General features: G+C 40.3%; 1 long non-coding RNA gene across 3 annotated transcripts in view; it reads right to left on the bottom strand.

Moving 5' to 3' along the window:
• The window catches only part of LOC116745043, an 85,707-nt gene that overhangs the window by 52,630 nt on the left and 11,352 nt on the right, over window positions 1–21,725 (bottom strand). For all 3 annotated transcript variants that reach the window (XR_004347243.1, XR_004347245.1, XR_004347244.1), the window contains exon 2: window positions 21,360–21,454. This is a non-coding gene — a long non-coding RNA (uncharacterized LOC116745043). The remainder of the gene's footprint in view (window positions 1–21,359; window positions 21,455–21,725) is intronic.

Raw genomic sequence — 21,725 nt, forward strand, 5'->3', positions numbered from 1 at the left:
ATTTTCAAGTTTTCCTTCTGTTACTGATTTCTAGGTTCATTTCATCGTTGTCAGGGAAGATACTTTGTATGATTTCAATCTATTTAAGAATTGTTTGGGGTTTCCCTGGTGACACAGTGGTTAAGAATCTGCCTGCCACGGGTTTGAGCCCTGGTCCAGGAAGATCCCACAGGCCGCGGAGCAACTAAGCCTGTGCGCCACAACTACTGAAGCCTGAGCACCTAGAGCCCGTGCTCCACAACAAGAGAAGCCACCGCGATGGGAAGCCTGTGCACCGCAATGAAGAGAAACCTCCACTCGCCACAACTAGAGAAAGCCCACCCACAGCAATGAAGACCCAGCACAGCCAAAGATAAATAAAATAAAAATTTTAAAAAACTGTTTTAAGGCCTAACTTATGGTCTATCCAGGAGAATATTCTATGTGAACTTGAGAAGAGTGTACACTCTGCCGTTGCTGGGTGAAGGACTGATGTGTCTGTCAGCTTTAGAGTGTTGTTCAAATCCTCTATTTCCTTACTGACCTTCTGTTCAGCTGTCCCATCCATTATAGAAAGTGGGGTATTGCAGTCCCCAAGTATTATGGTAGAACTGTTTATTTCCTTCTCCAGTGATGCTAATTTTGATCAGGCTCTGTTGCTGGGTGAGTGTATGTTTACGGTTGTTTTACCCCCTGACGGATTGACCTTTACCAACATATAGCGTCCTCATTGACTCCTGTACCAGTGTGACCTAAAGTCTATTTTGTCTGACGCTAGTATAGCCACTCCAGTTCTCTTTTGGTTGCAATTTGCACGGAATATCTTTTTCCATCCTTTCACTTTCAACCTATTTGTCTTTGTACCTACAGTCTCCTATAGGCTGCATATAGTTGGATCATGTTTCTTTACCCATTCTGCCAATCGCTCCCTTTTAATTGGAGAGTTTAATCCATTTACATGTAAACTAACTGCTGATAATAAAGGACTTCCGTTATTTTACTATTTGTTTCCCATATGCCGTGTGTCTTTCTTGTCCCTCAGTTCATCCATTACTGCCTTCTTTTGTGTTGAACGAATTTTTTCTTCATATACTGTTTGATTCCCTCTTCATTTTCTTTTTCTGTAGATTTTTTAGTTTTTTCTTAGTGGCTACACTGGGGCTTACAATTACCACATTAAATTTATAACAATCTAGTCTGAATTAGTACCAACTTAGTTTTGTAAAATTAATTAATTTTACTTTTGGCTGCATTGGGTCATTGCTGCGCGTGGGCTTTCTCTAGTTGCGGCGAGTGGGGGCTACTCTTCCTTGTAGTGTGCGGACTTCTCTTTGTGGTGGCTTCTTTTGTTGTGGAGCATGGGCTCTAGGCACATGAGCTTCAGTAGTTGTGGCACACGGGCTCAGTAGTTGTGGCTCACGGGTTCTAGAGCACAGGCTCAGTAGTTGTGGCACAAGGGCTTAGTTGCTCTGCAGCATGTGGGATCTTCCCGGACCAGGGCTCGAACCCGTGTGCCCTGCATTGGCAGGCGGATTCTTAACCACTGTGACACCAGGGAAGCCCCCAATTTAGTTTTTATCTCATTTTACTATGCTTTGCAGATATTGTGTTTTTTTACAAATTGAAGGTTTGTGTCAACCCTGCATCGAGCAAGCCTACTGGCGCCATTGTTCCAACAGCATTTGCTCGCTTGGCGTCTCTGCATCACATTTTAGTAATCCTTGCAATATTTCAAACTTTTTTATAATTATTATATTTGTTATGGTGATCTCTGACCAGTGATCTTTGATAGTACTATTGTAATTGTTTTGGCATTTTTTAGCAATAAAGTATTTTTAAATTAAGGTGTACATAGTTTTTTTTAGACATAATGCTGTAGCATACTTAATTAGACTACAGTAGTGTAAACATAACTTTTATATGCACTGGGAAACCAAAAAATTCATGTGAGACTCACTTGTTAAGAAACCTACTTTATCGTGGTGGTCAGGAACTGAACCTGCAGTGTGTCCAACATATGGCTATATACAAAAACTCTGCTCCTAAATAGATCTGAGTCCCTCCTTTATGTTACTGTCACAAATTAAATCTTTATATATTGTGTGCCTATTATGTTTATAATTATAACCTTTTTTTTGGGCTCCACCGTGTGGCTTGTGGGATTTTAGTTCCCTGACCAGGGATCAAACCGGGGCCCCTGGGAGAGGAAGCACAGAGTCCTAACCACTGGACTGACAGGGAATTCCCTATAATTATAATTTTATATTTAGAGGGAGAGACAAATATAATAATAATACTGGCTTTTTTATTTGACTATGTAGTTTTACTTTTATCAGTGCTTTTCAGTTCTTCACATTGCTTTGTATTATTACCTAAGGCCCCTTCATTTCAACCTAGAAGACTCCCCTTTGCATTTCTTATAGTGCAGGCCCACCAGTGACACATTTTCTCAGCTCTTGTTTATCTGGGAGTGTTTTAATATTCCTGTCCTCTGCATAGTTCTGCCAAATAAAGGATTTCTGGTTGACAGTTTCTTCTTTCAGAACTTTAAATCTGTCATCCCCCCATCTTCTGGCCTCCATGGTATTTGATGGGAAAGTGGCTATGAGTCTTACTGAGGACTCCCTTCTGCATGATGAGTCACTTCCTTCCTGCTTTCAAAAGTCTCCCTTTGTCTTTGTACAACTTGATTATAACACGTCTCAGTGTGGATCTCTTTGAATTTATCTTGCTTTGAGCTAACTGAGGTTACTGGATTTGTAGATCCAAGTATTTCATCGACTTGGGGATGTTTCTGACCTTTCTTCAAATATTCCTCCTGCTCCTTTTATCCTCTTCTGGCACTCCCATTATGAATATGTTGCTACACTGGATGGTGTCTTATAGGTCTTCAGGCTCTGCTTATTTTTGTTCAATCCTTTTTTTCCTTTCTGCTCCTCATACTGGATAATCTCAAGTGACCTATTCTGATATAATAAAGAGTATACCTGGATTCTGACCCTCAGTTCCTGGCACAGAGCTTTAAAAACGCTTGGGACTTTCCTGAGTGATAGAAGTGTTTGTAGCATGAGGTGACACATGCAGCTGCCCTTAGATAGCTGCAGGATGGGGGCTGGTCACTAAAAAACCAACCACACATGTAGAGGGTTGGAAATTTCAGCCTCACCTCCCTGATCTCCCCGAGAGAGGCTAGAGAGTGAGTTCAATCACATGGCCAATGGTGTAATCAATCATATCTATGTATCAATAATAAAACTCCATATAAAAGTTCTGAATTCTAAAACCCAGGGGAGATTTCTGCTTGATGAACACTTGATATGCTGGGAGGGTGACGGGCCCAGACCCCGAGAGGAGAGGGCCTGGAAGCTCTGCATCATCTCTGGCCCCAGACCTTGCCTTACTTACTATATCTGGTGTTCCTCAGTTGTTTCTTTTATAAAATTCATAATCATAAGTATAGCATTTTCAGTGTGTTCTGTGACACACTCTAGCCAAGTACAGAATGGAGGAGGCTATGGGAAATGCCGAATTTATAGTGTAGTCAGCCGGGCAGAAGTGTGGGTATCCCGGCATCCCACTTGTGGCTGGTACCTGAAGGGAGGGCAGTCTGCTGAGGACACTGCCCTTCAGCTTGTGGCATCTGATGCTCCTAACTTGAGTTCAGAACTGAATTGAATTGAGTTGTAGACACACAGCTGGTGTCAGCAGAGTCCTATCTTGAAGTTCATTGATTCTTTCTTCTACCTATTCCAATTTGCTCCTAAAACCACCAAGTAATATTTTCATTTCAGATACAGTATTATTTAGGATTTCTATTTGGTTCCTATATTTCCTATTTCTTTGTTGGAATTCTCTATTTGTTGAGACATCATGCTCTTGGTTTCCTTTAGCTCTTTGAGCATTTTAAGACTGTTAATTTAGGGACTTCCCTGGTGGCGCAGTGGTTTAAAACTCCGTGCTCCCAATGCTAGGGGCCCGGGTTCAATCCCTGGCCAGGGAACTAGATCCCACATGCATGCTGCAACTAAGAGGTCGCATGCCACAACTAAGGAGGCTGTGTGCTGCAACTAAGGAGCCTGTGAGGCACAACTAAAGGAGGCACAACTAAGACCCAGTGCAACCAACCAACTAAATAAACAAATATTAAAAAACAAAAAGGCAAAGTATTTCTCAGGAAAGTTCACTGTCTGGCTTCTTCAGGTACAGTGTCTATTAATCTTTTCCTCCTGTGAAGCGGCCATACATGTCTGATTTTTTGCATGCCTAGTAATTTTATATTAAAAATTGGGAATTTTGACTATTACAGTCTGGCAATTCTGGAGTCAGATACTTTCCACCCCCACTGCTTGATAAAGATTCATTTTTTTTTTTTTTTTACTTTTTGAAACTATTTTTGTTAGAACAGTATTCTTTATTGTGTATGGCCACTGGGTCTCTGCTCCATTACCTTGGTCACCTAGTGATTTCACAGAGATTTCCTTGAAGAGTTTTTGGCTATTCTGAATAGTGCTTCTGGGAACATTCGTGTAGAAGTTTCTGTGTGGACATGCGTTTTCGATTCTCTTGGGTATATACCCAGGAGTACAACTGCTGGGTCATGCGGTAACTCTGTGCTTCACTTTTTGAGGAACTGTGAAATTGTTTTCCACAGTGGCTGCACTATATCTCCAAATCTAGGCCAACACCTGTCATTACTGCCACCAGGTGTATGTGGTATCTGCTGTGTTTTCATTTGTATGAGTCAATGGCTAATATATTGACCACCCTCATGTCCTTACTGTCCATTTTTATATTATCCTTGGAGGAATGCCAATGCAGACCCTTTGCCCATTTTAAAAAGACTTAATTAAAAATTAAGCAGTTTTGGGTTTACAGAAAAATTTCACAGAAGTACATAGTTCCCATAAATGCTGCCCCTCACAGACCCACGCACAGATTCTATTATTAACATTGTGCATAGAGTAATAAATTTGTTACAATTGATGAATGAACACTGCTACATTATTATTAACTAAAGTCCACAGTTTACATTGGGGTTGACTCTTGGTGTCATCTAGTTCAATGGGTTCTTTTGACAAATGTATTTCATGTACCTACCATGACAGTATCATACAGAGTTAGCTTCACTGCCCTAAAAATGCCTTTTGCTCATGGACTACTCTCTCCCCACACCCAAACCCCTGGCAGCCACCGATCGTTATTATGGTTTTGCCAACTCCAGCATGTCATATAGCTGGAATCGTAGGACATGGAGCCTTTTCAGACTGGCTGCTCTCACTTAGGGATCCTCCAGGTCCTTTCACGGCTTGAGAGCTCTTTTCTTTTTACCACTGAGTAAAATTCCTTTGTATGGATGTAGTACAGTTTGATTATCTAGTCACTGATTGAAGCACATCTGGTTGCTTCCAAGTTTGGGCAATTAAGGATAAAGCTGCTGCTGGGCTTCCCTGGTGGCGCAGTGGTTAAGAATCCACCTGCCAATGCAGGGGACACAGGTTTGAGCCCTCGTCCGGGAAGATCCCACATGCCGTGGAGCAACTAAGCCCGTGTGCCACAGCTACTGAGCCTGTGCTCTAGAGCCCGCAATCCACAACTACTGAGCCCGTGTGCCTAGAGCCCATGCTCTGCATAAGAGAAGACACTGCAATGAGAAGCCTGTGCACCGCAATGAAGAGTAGCCCCCACTCGCTGCAGCTAAAGAAAGCCCATGTGCAGCAACGAAAACCCAATGCAGCCAAAAATAAATAAACTTTTTAAAAAAAGAATAAAGTTGCTAGGGACTTCCCTGGGGGTCCAGTGGGTAAGACTCTGCACTCCCAATACAGGGGGCCAGGTTCAATCCCTGGTCAGGGAACTAGATCTTGCATGCACGCCACAACTAAGAGTTTGTGTGCTGCAACTAGAAGTCTGCATGCCGCAACCAAGAAGTCCACATGCTGCAACTAAGATCCTGTGTGCTACAACTGGGACTGAGCACAGACAAAAATAAAAAATAATAAAAAATAAAAAGAAACGGTAAAGCTGCTATTAACATTTGTGTCCAAGGTTTATATGTAAATGTAAGTTTTCAACTCATGTGGGTTAATGAGTGCACCGTGAACACTGGGCAATATTGTAAGCCTATGCTTACCTTTGTGAGAAACTGTCAAACTCTCCCGAAGTGGCTGTACCATTTTGGGCTCCTACCAACAATGTATGAGCGTTCCTGTTGTTCCACATCTCTGCAAGCATTGGGTGTTGTCAGCGTTCCAGATTTTGGCCATAGGTAAAATCTTACAGGTAGATTAGATTCTAATAGGTATACAGTGGAATCTCGTTGATTTAATCTGCAATTCCCTGATGACTTACGGTGTTGAGCATCTTTTCATATGCTTATTTGCCATCTATACTCTTTGATAAGCTAACTATTCAGATCTTTTGACCATTTTTTAATTGGGTTGTTTTCATATTATTGAATTTAAAGTGTTCTTTCTGGGCGGAGTCAAGATGGTGGTGTGGGAAGGCGCAGAGTTAGCGTCTCCCCACAACTAGGGCGCCTGCCAGCTGCTGGTGGGGGACTCTGACCCACAAGGAGACAGGAGGAACCCCAAGATGAACTGGTAGCCAAGGCCTTCCCCCCCTCTTCTTTTCCCTTCTCCTCTTCTTTTACTATTGTGGTACTGTTGTACCTCCTGGTTGTGGACTCATCTATATTTTTACTTTTATATTCTCCCTAATATATCTGTTAGTTTCCTAATTTTATGTTTTACTTTGTTATTGTGTGTCTTTTTTTTGCCACCCCAGGCGGCTTGCAGGATCTTGTTTCACGAGCCTGGGGTCAGGCCGAAAGAAGCTCCTGCGGTAGGAGCTCCGAGTCTGAACCACTGGAGTAACAGAGAACCTCAGACCCCAGGGAATATTCTTTGGAGTGAAGTCTCCCGGAGTTCCTCATCTCAGCACCAAGACCCACCTCTACCCGCTAGCCTACAAACCCCAGAGTTGGAAACCTCAGGCCAAACAATCAGTAAGACAGGAAAACAATTCCACTCGTAAAAAAAAATAAAATAAAATAAGATGGCAAAAAAGTATGTCACAGATGAAGGAGCAAGGTAAAAACCTACAAAACCAAATAAATGAAGAGGAAATAGGCAATCTCCCTGAAAAGCAATTCAGAGTAATGGTAGTAAAGATGATCCAGAATCTCAGAAATAGAATGGAGGCACAGATTGAGAAAATACAAGAAATGTTTAACAAATATCTAGAAGAACTAAAGAACAAACAGAGATGAACATAATAACTGAAATGAAAAATACACTAGAAGGAATCAATAACAGAATGAAGCAGAAGAACGAATAAGTGAGCTGGAAGACAAAATGGTGGAAATACCTGCTGAGGAAGAGAATAAAGAAAAAAGAATGAAAAGAATTGAAGACAATCTCAGAGACCTCTGGGACAACAATAAACTCACCAACATTCGAATTATAGGGGTCTCAGAAGAAGAGAAAAAGAAAGGGTCTGAGAAAATATTTGAAGAGGTTATAGTTGAAAACTTCCCTAACATGGGAAAGGAAATAGTCACTCAAGTCCAGAAAGCACAGAGAGTCCCATACAGGATAAACCCTAGGAAAAACACACCAAGACACATATTATTAATCAAACTAACAAAAATGAAATTCAAAGAAAAAATATTAAAAGCAGCAAGAGAAAAACAAAAAATAACACACAAAGGAATCCCCATAAGGTTATCAGCTGATTTTTCAGTGGAAACTCTGCAGGCCAGAAGGGAATGGCAGGACATACTTAAAGTGATGAAAGCGAAAAAGCTACAACCAAAATTACTGTACCCAGCAAGGATCTCATTCACATTCGATGGAGAAGTCAAAAGCTTTTCAGACAAGCAAAGGCTAAGAGAATTCAGCACCACCAAACCAGCTTTACAACAAATGCTAAAGGAACTTCTCTAAGCGGGAAACACAAGAGAAGAAAAAAACCCACAAAAACAAACCCAAAACAATTAAGAAAATGGTAATAGGAACATACATACCATTAATAACTTTGAATGTAAATGGATTAAATGCCCCAACTAAAAGACACAGACTGGCTGAATGATACAAAAACAAGACCCATATATATGACGTCTACAAGAGACTCACTTCAGACCTAGGGACACTTACAGAATGAAAGTGAAGGGATGGAAAAAGATATTCCATGGAAATGGAAATCAAAAGAAAGCTGAAGTAGCAAAACTCATATCAGAAAAAATAGACTTTAAAATAAAGACTGTTACAAAAGATAAAGAGGGACACTACATTATGATCAAAGGATCAATCCAAGAAGAAGGTATAACAATTACAAATGTTTATGCACCCAACATAGGAGCACCCCCATACATAAGGCAAGTGCTAACAGCCATGAAAGGAGAAATCGACAGTAACACAATAAAAGTAGGGGACTTTTAACACCCCCACTTACACCAACAGACAGATCATCCAAACAAAAAATAAATAAGGAAACACAAGCTTTAAATGACACAACAGACCAGATGGACCTAATTGATATTTAAAGAACATTCTACCCGAAAGTGGAAGAATACACTTTCTTCTCAAGTGCACATGGAACATTCTCCAGGATAGATCACATCTTGGGTCACAAACCAAGCCTCAGAAAATTTAAGAAAACTGAAATTGTATCATGCATCTTTTCTGAGCACGACGCTATGAAATTGGAAATCAATTACAGGAAAAAAAACTGTAAAAAAACACAAATACATGGAAGCTAAACAGTGTGCTACTAAATAACCAAGAGATCACTGAAAAAAATCCAAGAAGAAATTAAAAAAAATACATAGAAACAAATGACAATGAAAACACCACGACGACCCAAAACCTATGGGACGCAGCAGAAACAGTTCTAAGCAGGAGGTTTATAGCAATACAATCTCATGTCAAGAAACAAGAAAAATCTCAAATAAACAATCTAACCCTACACTTAAAACAACTAGAGAAATAAGAACAAAGAAAACCCAAAGTCAGTAGAAGGAAAGAAATCATAAAGATCAGAGCAGAAATAAATGAAGTAGAAACTAAGAAAACAATAGCAAAGATCAATAAAACTAAAAGCTGGTTCTTTGAGAAGATGAACAAAATTGATAAACCCTTAGCCAGACTCATCAAGAAAAAAAGGGAGAGGATGCAAATCAATAAAATTAGAAATGCAAAAGGAGAAATCACAACTGACACTGCAGAAATACAAAGGATTATAAGAGACTACTACAAATAACTATACGCCAATAAAATGGACAACCACGAAGAAATGGACACATTCTTGGAAAGGTACAATTTTCCAAGACTGAACCAGTCAGAAATAGAAAATATAAACAGACCTATCACAAATAATGAAATTGAAACCATAATTAAAAATCTTCCAACACACGAAAGTCCAGAACCACTGGCTTCACAGGCGAATTCTAGCAAACATTTAGAGAAGAGCTAACACCTATCCTTCTCAAACTCTTCCAAAACTTGCAGAGGGAGAAACACTCCCAAACTCATTCTATGAAGCCACCACCACTCTGATACCAAAACCAGAAAAAGATACCACAAAAAAAGAAAATTATAGACCAATATCACTGATGAACATAGATGCAAAAATCCTGAACAAAATACTAGCAAACAGAATCCAACAGCACATTAAAAGGACCATACACCATGATCAAGTGGGACTTATCCCAGGGATGCAAGGATTCTTCAATATATGCAAATCAATCAATGTGATACACCATATTAACAAATTAAGGAATTAAAACCATATGATCATCTCAATAGATGCATAAAAAGCTTTTGACAAAATTCAACACCCATTTATGATAAAAACTCTCTAGAAAATGGGCATGGAGGGAACCTACCTCAACATAATAAAGGCCATATATGACAAACCCACAGCAAGGATCACACTCAATGGTGAAAAACTGAAAGAATTTCCACTAAGATCAGGAACAAGACAAGGATGTCCACTCTTGCCACTCTTATTCAACATAGTTTTGGAAGTCCTAGCCACGGCAATCAGAGAAGAAAAAGGAATACAAATTGGAAAAGGAGAAGTAAAACTCTCACTGTTTGCTGATGACACGATACTATATATAGAAAATCCTAAAGATGCCACCAGAAAACTACTAGAACTAATCAATGAATTTGTTAAGGTTGCAGGATACAAAATTAATGCAGAGAAATCTCTGGCATTCCTATACACCAACAATGAAAAATCAGAAGGAGAAAGTAAGGAAACACTCCCATTTACCACTGCAACAAAAAGAATAAAATACCTAGGAATAAACCTGCCTAAGGAGATGAAAGACTTGTACTCAGAAAACTATAAAACACTGATGACAGAAATAAAAGATGACATAAACAGATGGAGAAATATACCATGTTCTTGGATTGGAAGAATCAATATTGTGAAAATGACTATACTACCCAAAGCAATCTACAGATTCAATGCAATCCCTATCAAACTACCAATAGCATTCTTCACAGATTTAGAACAAAAAATTTTACAATTCGTATGGAAACACAGAACATCCCAAATAGCCAAGGCAATCTTGAGGAAGAAAAATGGAGTTGGAGGAATCAGGCGCCCCGACTTCAAACTATACCACAAAGCTACAGTAATCAAGGCAGTATGGTACTGGCACAAAAACAGAAATATAGATCAATGGTACAAGATACAATGCCCAGAGATAAACCCACACACATATGGGCACCTAATTTACGACAAAGGAGGCAAGAACATACAATGGAGAAAAGACAGCCTCTTCAATAAGTGGTGCTGGGAAAACTGGACAGCTACATGTAAAAGAATGAAACTAGAACACTCCCTAACACCATACACAAAAATAAACTCCAAATGGATTCAAGACTTAAATGTAAGACCAAACACTATAAGACTCTTAGAAGAAAACATAGGAAAAACATTCTTTGACATAAACCACAGCAAGATCTTTTTTGACCCACCTCCTAGAGTAATGGAAATAAAAACAAAAATAAACAAATGGGACTTAATTAAACTTCAAAGCTTTTGCACAGCAAAGGAAACCATAAGCAATACAAAAAGACAGCCCTCAGAATGGGTGAAAATATTTGCAAATGAAATAACAAAGGATTAATCTCTAAAATATACAAACAGCTCATGGAGCTCAATATCAAAAAAAAAAACAATCCAGTTAAAAAATGGGCAGAAGACCTACAGGAAGACATACAGATGGCCAAGAGGCACATGAAAAGATGCTCAACATCACTAATTATTAGAGAAATGCAAATCAAAACTACAATGAGGTATCGCCTCACGCCAGTCAGAATGGCCATTATCAAAAAATATAGGGCTTCCCTGGTGGCGCAGTGGTTGAGAATCTGCCTGCCAATGCAGGGGACACAGGTTCGAGCCCTGGTCTGGGAAGATCCCACATGCCGCGGAGCAACAAGGCCCATGAGCCACAACTACTGAGCCTGCACGTCTGGAGCCTGTGCTCCGCAACGAGAGGCCGCGACAGTGAGAGGCCCACGCACCGCGATGAAAAGTGGCCCCCGCTCGCCGCAACTAGAGAAAGCCCTCGCACAGAAACGAAGACCCAACACAGCCAAAAATAATAAATTAATTAATTAAAATATATATATATATAAACAATAAGTGATGGAATTCTATGGTGCGGTGAACTGGAATCCTCCTGCACTGCTGGTGGGAATGTAAATTGATACAGCCACTATGGAGAACAGTATGGAGGTTCCTTAAAAAACTACAAATAGAACTACCGTACGACCCAGCAATCCCACTACTGGGCATATACCCTGAGAAAACCATAATTCAAAAAGAGTCACGTACCACAATGTTCACTGCATCACTATTTACAATAGCCAGGACATGGAAGCAACCTAAACACCCATCGACAGACGAATGGATAAAGAAGACATGGCACATATATATGATGGAATATTACTCAGCCATAAAAAGAAACGAAATTGAGTTATTTGTAGTGAGGTGGATGGACCTAGAGTATGTCATACAGAGTGAATTAAGTCAGAAAGAGAAAAACAAATGCTAACACATATATATGGAATCTTAAAAAAAAAAAAAAAGGTACTGATGGACCTAGTAGCAGGGCAGGAATAAAGAGACAGACATAGAAAATAGACTTGAGGTCATGGGGTGGAAGGGTGAAGCTGAGGCAAAGTGAGAGTAGCATCGATATACATACACTACCGAATGTAAAATAGTTGGCTGGTGGGAAGCAGCAGCATAGCACAGGGAGATCGGTTTGGTGCTTTGTGGTGACCTAGAGGGGTGGGATAAGGAAGACGGGAGGGAGGCTCAGGAGGGAGGGGATATGGGGACATGTGCACACATGTGGCTGATTCGCTTTGTTGTGTAACAGAAACTAACACGGTACTGTGAAGTAATTATACTCCAATGAAGATCTATTAAAAAAAAAGAAGATTTAATACAGGAAAAAAAAATAAAGCGTTCGTCCTATTGTACAGTTTGGATACCAGTCCTTTTTCAGATACATTTTTTAGAGATTTTTTCCTAGTCCCTATCTTATCTTTCATTCTATTAACAGTGTTTTTTGCAGGGCAGAAATTTAAAACTTTAATGAAGTTCAACTATCAATCTGAAAATGTCCTTACTGTCTATATAATCAGTCATAATTCCAATTATTATTTTAAAGTTCTCTATGTCACAGTAATCAAATTTCCTTGTCAACTGCAAATCTCTCACCAAATCTTTCACCGTGGCTATTTTTACGTCTTCTGTCTTGCACAGACAGTTATTATTTTACCTTTGATTCTTCTCTGAAAGCATTTGCAATCAATTACAGGGAAAAAACTGCTTAATCTTCAAGGAGATTGATGGAAAGGACCCTGACAAGTACTCCAGAATACAGGTTTTTGACAACTTTAAGATCATACTACTGAACTGGGTAAGAATGTTTAGAACCCTAATGAAGCAATTGATTCATAAAACTGCTAACCCAAGATATAGCAAAACAAGACTTATTAACACGTGACTGAAATGAACTGATGTAGATGATTATAATTTTTGCACTTTTTGTTTGAAGCATTCTTGGTTCTTTAATGTTTTGTTTTCCAGATTTAAGGAAATCTTTTCTCTTTCTCTTAAGCTATCTATAACTTACCACCATTTAACAGATTATACTTTTAACAATAAAAATTAAAACATCATCTTTTCTCTCTACCTGATCCTTGCAGAACTCAGATACTCTTAGCTTCTCATTTTCATGGCAAAACACTTATCTGCACAGGTTCGATACGAACCTGTTCTCCCTGTAACAGCACAAAATTGGAAACACTGGTTTATTACTGAGGCTTTGTCTGGATCATGCTACTTGACCTACATGTACATAGAATCAGATGTGACCAGACAGATTTAAGGAACTGCTGTTGACTTTATGGAGCCACTGCTTATGAAGTCCCTTGAAACACTGGCCTGGTACCTTACTTACACTTGAGTAAGGATGGTCATTTTCCAGCTGGCCCAGGAACCTTAAGATACATTGGGGACCTCAAGAAGAGAGGGATTCACCCAAATCTATAGGTACTGAAGGGGAAGTCTGATGGCAAATTCTTGGCTTGGCTTCCTAGACTTGAAAGACTTTTAAAGGTCCACTCTAGAATTCCTTATTAAAAGTTCCAACAAAGGTGACTTGAAAAGGACCTATATGATAAACCACTATTCTTGCTGTGTTTATACGAATAATCAGGCCAGGATAAGACTAAACTTATTTTACAAACAAATTAGTCTTACTATAATGGCATTTGAGAAAAATAGGGTAAATATAGAGAGGAAATTATGTTTCAATGGAAAACTATCACACACCCCTGTGGTTATTAGATATGCCCCTATTCGTTTTCTTTGAGGTTTTGTTATCTACCTGTAAACTGGACTGGATCGTGAATTATTCTAGTTTCCTCCAATATCTAGTTACAACTGCTCAAACTAACAATAGCAAGTTTTGTCCCACCATTCTAACTTGGAGTCACTAAGAATTAAAACTATCCTTTTCCTGAAACACTATAAGCTAAAGCTGGATGACACGATATAAACTTCAGAGAAACCATCACAACAGATCACGTATGGTCAACCTTCATGCCTGCCGTTCTGCAGGCCGCTAAGAAAATTCACGGGAACACTCAATTCCATAACCAGAGACATTCAAACGGCAAACCAGGAAATTCACCGAATTACAACCGCCATCCTCCTTCCACCGTCTGAAGATACTCTGAGCTCAAATCCAGAAATCTACTTGACTGGATGCCCTCTGGACTCAGAAACTAGGTTTCCAACTATGAATCTTTGTTTTTCTTTTGTTTCCTCAGAAACTCCTCTCATAAATGCCTGACTGCTCACACCACATAGAGACCTAACTTAGATGGACACGGACACCCTCCTGCACCACTGCCTCTCACAACAGACAGAATAGGTTAACTGCATTGACTTATTCTCAAGAGTAAGACACTAGTTCGCTGAGCTATGAAACAAGGTACCTTAGCTTCTGGGCCGTGAGACTTCTTGTGGAAGTTTCAAAGTGGGAGTGGAGAGGAATGAAGGGTGGCAGAACATGCCACCCCCAAAAATGCCACTTTAGCGTAAGAATTATTTTGAACTAAAGGCACTTGAAAAACAACGGCAGATTTTTGTTGTTGTTGTTAGAAAGGCGGTTAGAAGAGCATTTTAATCTCTGCTTCTCTTTTTGTAAAGAAGACATTAAAAACTCCCATGTGAAAGGTGCCATCGTCCCTGTACCGGGAGAAGAGAAACTTTCTTTGCTGGGGAGTCAGAGCTGAGAGAATTCTACACAAACAGACCTTGTTAAAATAATTCTTACCTTCCTTTAGCCTCTGCCCATGGCTCAGTTACTCTCCTACAGCTGCCACTCTTTACATGTTACCGGCCAGTATAAAAGCATGTAGATTCTGCCACATTTTTGCATCTTCACTTCCTTACGAGGGCTCCTGTGTCACATAAAGCTTACATAAATGCGTATGCTTTTCTCCCGGGAATCTGTCTTAATGGCAGTTTAATTCTCAGGTCCAGCTGAAAAACCCTAAGAGGGGAAAGGTAAAGGTTTGCCTCCCCTACACGTATGATGACTTCTGGGCTACTTACATGTCAGACTGAAAACTCCAAGTCTGCTACTTAGTTTTTTATTTCTTCCGTAATATTTCTATGTTCCAACGCCACTTAATTTTTTTGACAGTTTGGAAATGGACCAAAAACACAACAACAACAACAAAAATAGATAAAGTCTGTAATCAAAATTAAAACCTTCTGTGCAACAACTCAATAGCAAAGAAATAAACAAGTCACGGGAATGCCATGCACAGCATGGAGACTAGAGTTACTAGCACTGTGCCGTCTGTTGGAAACGTGCTAAGAGAGAAAATCTGAAAAGTTTTTATCACAAGAAAAAAATTCTTGTGACTATGTATGGTGATGTATGTCACTAGACATTGCGCTGATCATTTCACAACATGTACAAACACCGAATCATCGTGTTGTACACCTGAAACGAATATAATTTTATATGTCAGTTTTATCCAAATTTTTTTAGAAGTTTGTGCAACAGAGGGCACTATCAAAAAGTGAAAAGACAGTCTACAGGATGGAAGAAAATATGTGCAAACCATACATCTAATAAGAGTCCAGAATATATTAAAACTTTCACAACTCAACAGCAAAAAGAGAAACGACTCAATTACAAAATGGATAAAGGACTTGAACAGACAAAAAAAGGTATATAGGTAGCCAACAAACTTATGAAAATATGCTCAAGATTAATTTGCATGAAGTAAAGGTACAAATTAAAACCACATTTCACACCCACTAGAATGGCTATAATAAAATATAGTAAAATAATGAATTAAATAAACCAAAAGAATTAAATAAGTAAAAATATAATAAAATAGAGAAAATTAATAAAACCAAAATAGGTTCTTTGCAAAGAGCCACAAAATTGACAAATTTTTAGTCAGATGGACTAAGAAAAAACAGAGAGTCGCATAACTGCAAGCAGAAATGAAAACGGGGGCATTACTAGCAATTTTACAGAAATAGATTATAAGAGAATACTATGAACCACTGTATGGTAATAAAGTCTATAACCTATTAGAAATGGACAAATTCCTAGGACACAAAACGTATCAAGACTAAATCACGAAGAAACAGAAATTCTGAATAGATCTATAACTAGTAAGAAGACGGAATCTGTAATAAAAAACCTGCTGACAAAGGACGGTCCTGAACTTAACGGCTTCACTGGTGAATTCTACCAAACATTTAAAGGAACCAATATTTACAGACTTTTCCCAAAAAGTGAGGAAGGAAGACTTCCTAATTCATTCTATGAAATCAGCATTACCCTGATACCAAAGCCAGACAAACACACTATAGAGAAGAAAACTACAGACCAATATCCCCTGTGAACACTGATGACAAAATCTCCAACAATATACTAGCAAATCAAACTCAGCAGCATATAAAAGGCTTATACACCATGACCAAGTGGGATTTATTGCTGGATGATTCAACATAGGAAAATGGATTAATACAAAACACATTACAAAATGAAGGGAGAAAACCTCACCATCATCTCAATTGATGCAAAAAAAGCATTTGACAAAAACGCAACACCCTTTCGTGATAAAAACACTTAACAAAAATAGGAATAGAAGGAAAGTACCTCAACGTAATGAAAGCCATATATGAAAAACCCACAGCAAACATAATACTCAATAGTGAAAGACTGACAGCTTTTCCTCTAAGTTCAGGAACAAGGCAAGGATGCCCACTTTTGCCACTTCTATTCAACATAAGTACTAGAAATTCTAGCCAGAGCAATTAGGGAAGAAAAAGGAATGAAAGGCATACAAATTGCAAAGGAAGAATTATCTCTGTTCAAAGATAATATGGGGCTTCCCTGGTGGCGCAGTGGTTGGGAGTCTGCCTGCCAATGCAGGGGACATGGGTTCGTGCCCCGGTCTGGGAGGATCCCACATGCCGCAGAGCGGCTGGGCCCGTGGGCCATGGCCGCTGAGCCTGCGCGTCCGGAGCCTGTGCCCCGCAACGGGAGAGGCCACAGCAGTGAGAGACCCGCGTACTGCAAAAAAAAAAAAAAAAAAAAAGATAATATGATCTTATGTATAGAAAACCCTAACAATTCCACAAAGAAACTGTTAGAGCTAATAAATGAATTCAGTACTGTCACAGAATACAACGTCAACACAGACAAGACACAGTTGTATTTCTGTTCTATACACTAACAATGAACAATCTGAAAAGGAAACTATGAAACAATCCCATTTACAATAGCATCAAAAGGAATAAAATAACTTAAAAATTAACTTAACCAAGGAGGTAAAAAACTAGTACAATGGAAATTTCAAAATATTGCAGAAAGAAATTAAAGAAGACATAAATAAATGGAATTACACCTCATGTTCAAGGATTGGATGCCTTTTCATTGTTAAGATGGCAATACTACCTAAAACAGTCCACAGATTCAATGCCAATCCCTATAAAAATCTTAATGACATTATTTGCAGAAATAGAAAAACCCAACTTACAATTCACATGGAATCTCAAATGATTTTTGATAAGGATGCTAAGATCATTCAGTGGGGAAAGGACAGTCTTTTTTTTTTTTTTTTTTTTTTTTTTTGCGGTACGCAGGCCTCTCACTGCTGTGGCCTCTCCCACTGCGGAGCACAGGCTCCGGACACGCAGGCTCAGCGGCCATGGCTCATGGGCCCAGCCGCTCCGCGGCACGCAGGATCCTCCTGGACCGGGGCACGAACCCGTGTCCCCTGCATCAGCAGGCGGACTCTGAACCACTGCGCCACCAGGGAAGCCCAGGACAGTCTTTTTAACAAATGTTTCTGGGAAAACTGGATATCCACATGCAAAAGAATCAAGTCGGATCCTTACCTAACACCACATAGAAAAATTAACTCAGGGACTCCCCTGGTGGCACAGTGGCTAAGACTCTGCGTTCCCAATGCTGGGGGACTGGGTTCGATCCCTGGTCAGGAAACTAGACCCCACATGCATGCTGCAACTAAGAGTCTGCATGCCACAACTAAGGAGCCCTGGAGCTGCAACTAAGAAGCCCACCGGCTGCAACTAAGGAGCCTGTGAGCTGCAACTAAGGAGCCCGCCTGCTGCAACTAAGACCCGGTGCAACCAAATAAATAAATAAATGTTAAAAACAAAAACAAGAACAATAAAACTAACTCAAGGGGATTAAGCTTAAATGTAAGACCTAAAACTATAAAACTCTCAGAAGAAAACATAAGGCAAAATCTCCACAGCACTGGATTTGGGAATGATTGCTTGGATATGACACCAAGGGTACACGCAATAAAAGAAGAACTGACAAATTAGACCATGAAAATTAAAAACTTGTTAATCAAAAGACAATATCAGGGCTTCCCTGGTGGCACAGTGGTTAAGAATCCGCCTGCCAGTGCAGGGGACACAGGTTCAGATCCTGGTCAGGGAAGATCCCACATGCTGCGGAGCAACTAAGCCCGTGCGCTACAACTACTGACCCTGCGCTCTAGAGCCCACAAGCCACAACTACTGAGCCTGTGTGCCACAACCACTGAAGCCCACGCGCCTAGAGCCTGTGCTCCACAACAAGAGAAGCCACCACAATGAGAAGCCTGCATGCTGCAATGAAGAGTAGCCCCCGCTCGCCACAACTAGAGAAAGCCTGTGTGCAGCAACGAAGACCCAACACAGCCAAAAATAAAAACAAATAAATTAATTTAAAAAAAAACTTGATTAGGTATGTCTCCAAGGAATACATTTAAATGGCCAAGAAGTACATGAAAATATGCTAAACATAACAGATCATTAAGGAAATGCAGATCAAAACCACACTGAGATACTACCTCCCGCCCATTAATTAGCATGGCTATTATTAAACAAAACAGGATAAAACCCAGAAAATAACAAGTGTTGACGAGGATGTGGAAAATTGGTCTCCTGTGCAATGTTGGTTGGAATGTAAAATGGTGCACCCACTATGGGAAACAGTACAGCGGTTCCTCAAAAATTTAAAAACAGATTACCAGATGACCCACCAATTCTACTTCTGGGCGTATAGTGAAAAGAACCAGAAGCACAGACTCAGATCTCTGTAGTACATTCATGTTCACGGCAGCATTATTCACAACAGCTAAAATGTGAAAGCAACCCAAGTTTCTATCAACAGATGAACAGATAAGCAAGGCATGGTACATATATATGGTGGAATATTATTCAGCCTTAAAAAGGAAAGCAGTTCCGGCATATGCTACAACATGGATGAACCCTGAGGGTATTATGCTAAGTAAAATAATGTCACAAAAACACAAATACTACATGACTCCACTTATATGAGGTACTTGGAGCAGTAAAACTCAAAGGGAGAGAAAGCAGAATTGTGATCTCCAGGGCTTGGGAGGAGGGGAAATGGACAGCTATCGTTTGGTGGGCACAGAGTTTCAGATTTACAAGATGAAAACATTATGGGGGTGGATGGTGGGATGATGGTACAACATTATGAACACATGTAGTACACTGAACTGTACACTAAAAATGGTTAATACAGTCAATTTTATGTTGGATTTTACCACAATAAAAATTGAGAAAAAGAAAAAGCTGATACATTACCAGTGGTAGAGCTTGAAAAGGCCCTTACTATAAACTCATTGACAGGATTAAATCCATTGAGAGGGGGCTTCCCTGGTGGCACAGTGGTTGAGAATCCGCCGGCTAATGCAGGGAGACACGGGTTCGAGCCCTGGTCTGGGAAGATCCCACATGCCACTGAACAACTAGGCCCGTGAGCCACAACTACTGAGCCTGCGCGTCTGGAGCCTGTGCTCCGCAACAAGAGAGGCCGCGACAGTGAGAGGCCCGCGCACCACGATGAAGAGTGGCCCCCGCATGCCACAACTAGAGAAAGCCCTCGCACAGAAACGAAGACCCAACACAGCAAAAATAAATAAATTAATTAATAAACTCCTACCCCAACATCTTCTTCTTCAAAAAAAAATCCATTGAGAGGAAAATACAAACAAAACTACATCAGCAATTAATATTTTATAGGAAAGTGACCTGCTTCCACAGAAGAAGAAATATTCCATATGAGAAAGAGTAAGAAACCGACAAAAGGGATAATCAGATTCATACACTGAAAACCCATGACGGAGTTAACATCCGGGAGAAATGTTTACATAAAAGTGTAGCTCCTTTTTTGATCTCCAATAAGATACTGCAGATCTTCCAAATAACTTAGAAAACATCACTAATATCTATCCACACACAACTGACAGAAAACCATGACAAGGTTAGTTAACACGCTTCATTAACGGTATAAAATTATCATTTCCAGTTTGTAGCCTGGTGACAATTCTTCTGTTTTAGTTATGGTATTTGGAAACTCTTATTAAAATTTACGTTAAAAGTACAGCAACAAAAAAAAAAAAACAAAAAAAAAAGTTTTGGAACAGCTAATGCTATTCCATAATGGAAAATTAGTTGTTGCCATAGTTGCAAACTTAACATGTTTTTCGCACTGTGCCCTTTACTGCTCCTAAATCCCGATAAAAGGAACAAAGTCTAAAGGTAAATGGTACAATCACCTAAGGGGAAGTTTAGGGTCCAACTTAACGTCCTGTACACTTCATTCCCTCCAGCGATCACACTGAAGGGAGGAAGGACATGATACGTCACCGTCACCATAAGGAAAGGCAGAAGGGCTGCGAATCCTCGAGGGTGGTCAAGACGCAGACTGTGGCGGTTTGCACACCTCAGCCCCTCCTCGCGGCTTTGTCCAGGACACCTCCCCTCGCCGACCTCCCACCCATCTCCTCTCAAACCCGGACACAGTCAGCGGGGCTCACACTTCAACACAGAGACGCCCAGAGGGTCAGGACAGGTTCTGCCCCAAGAACTTCCCTGATCACAGGCACTTAGCAATTTGCATTTCTTAGGAAACCCTGGACCAAAAGATCCTTTTGAAGATGCCTACAACTAGACAACAGATCAGGAAACACTACTGCTTTTCTAAGACTACAACACCAAAACAGCAAAATAGTTTCTTAGCTAATTCTCTTTCTTTCTGGCTGAGCCCTGCTTGGTAGATACTAAATTAACTCCATATTAAGAGGAAAACGTGCTGACACAGGATTTCCTTTTGCCCCCAACTCTCACGTTGGATGCATTTCACTAAACAAAGTGCGTCGTGCTGCCAATGGATTTCTCACCATTTTCACCATGAAAGATTCCTTACCTGCCCTGGGATCAACAGGGCCCCATCTCTAAGAGGACCCGCCCTCTGTTACCTGCTCTGCCGCTCTGTTCCAGTTTATCCTCCAGGTGTACACCAAGTAGAAGAGGGTTTGAAAGAAGACACAGGCCGTCGATCCGGACCAGAGACCTGTGGGTGGGAAACAGGTATCCCGTTCAGATTTTCTGCAGTCCCCCTCCTGGCATCATTAACATTCTCCCGTAACTACTGTATCGATAGCGTAACCCGCAGCTTACGCTAAAATTTTAGATAATTATGGACCAGGATCAGACTCAGGCTTACCACTGACCAGGTTTGATTCCAACTCTAGTGGGAACCCGCTGGAAGGCTTTAGATGGGTGTGTGCATGTACCTGGGAGACCTGATGTTTCTAGAAGCCCACTCTGAGAACCCTCTCTCC

This window comes from Phocoena sinus, chromosome 20 (genome assembly GCF_008692025.1).
Source record: "Phocoena sinus isolate mPhoSin1 chromosome 20, mPhoSin1.pri, whole genome shotgun sequence".
NCBI lineage: Eukaryota > Metazoa > Chordata > Mammalia > Artiodactyla > Phocoenidae > Phocoena > Phocoena sinus.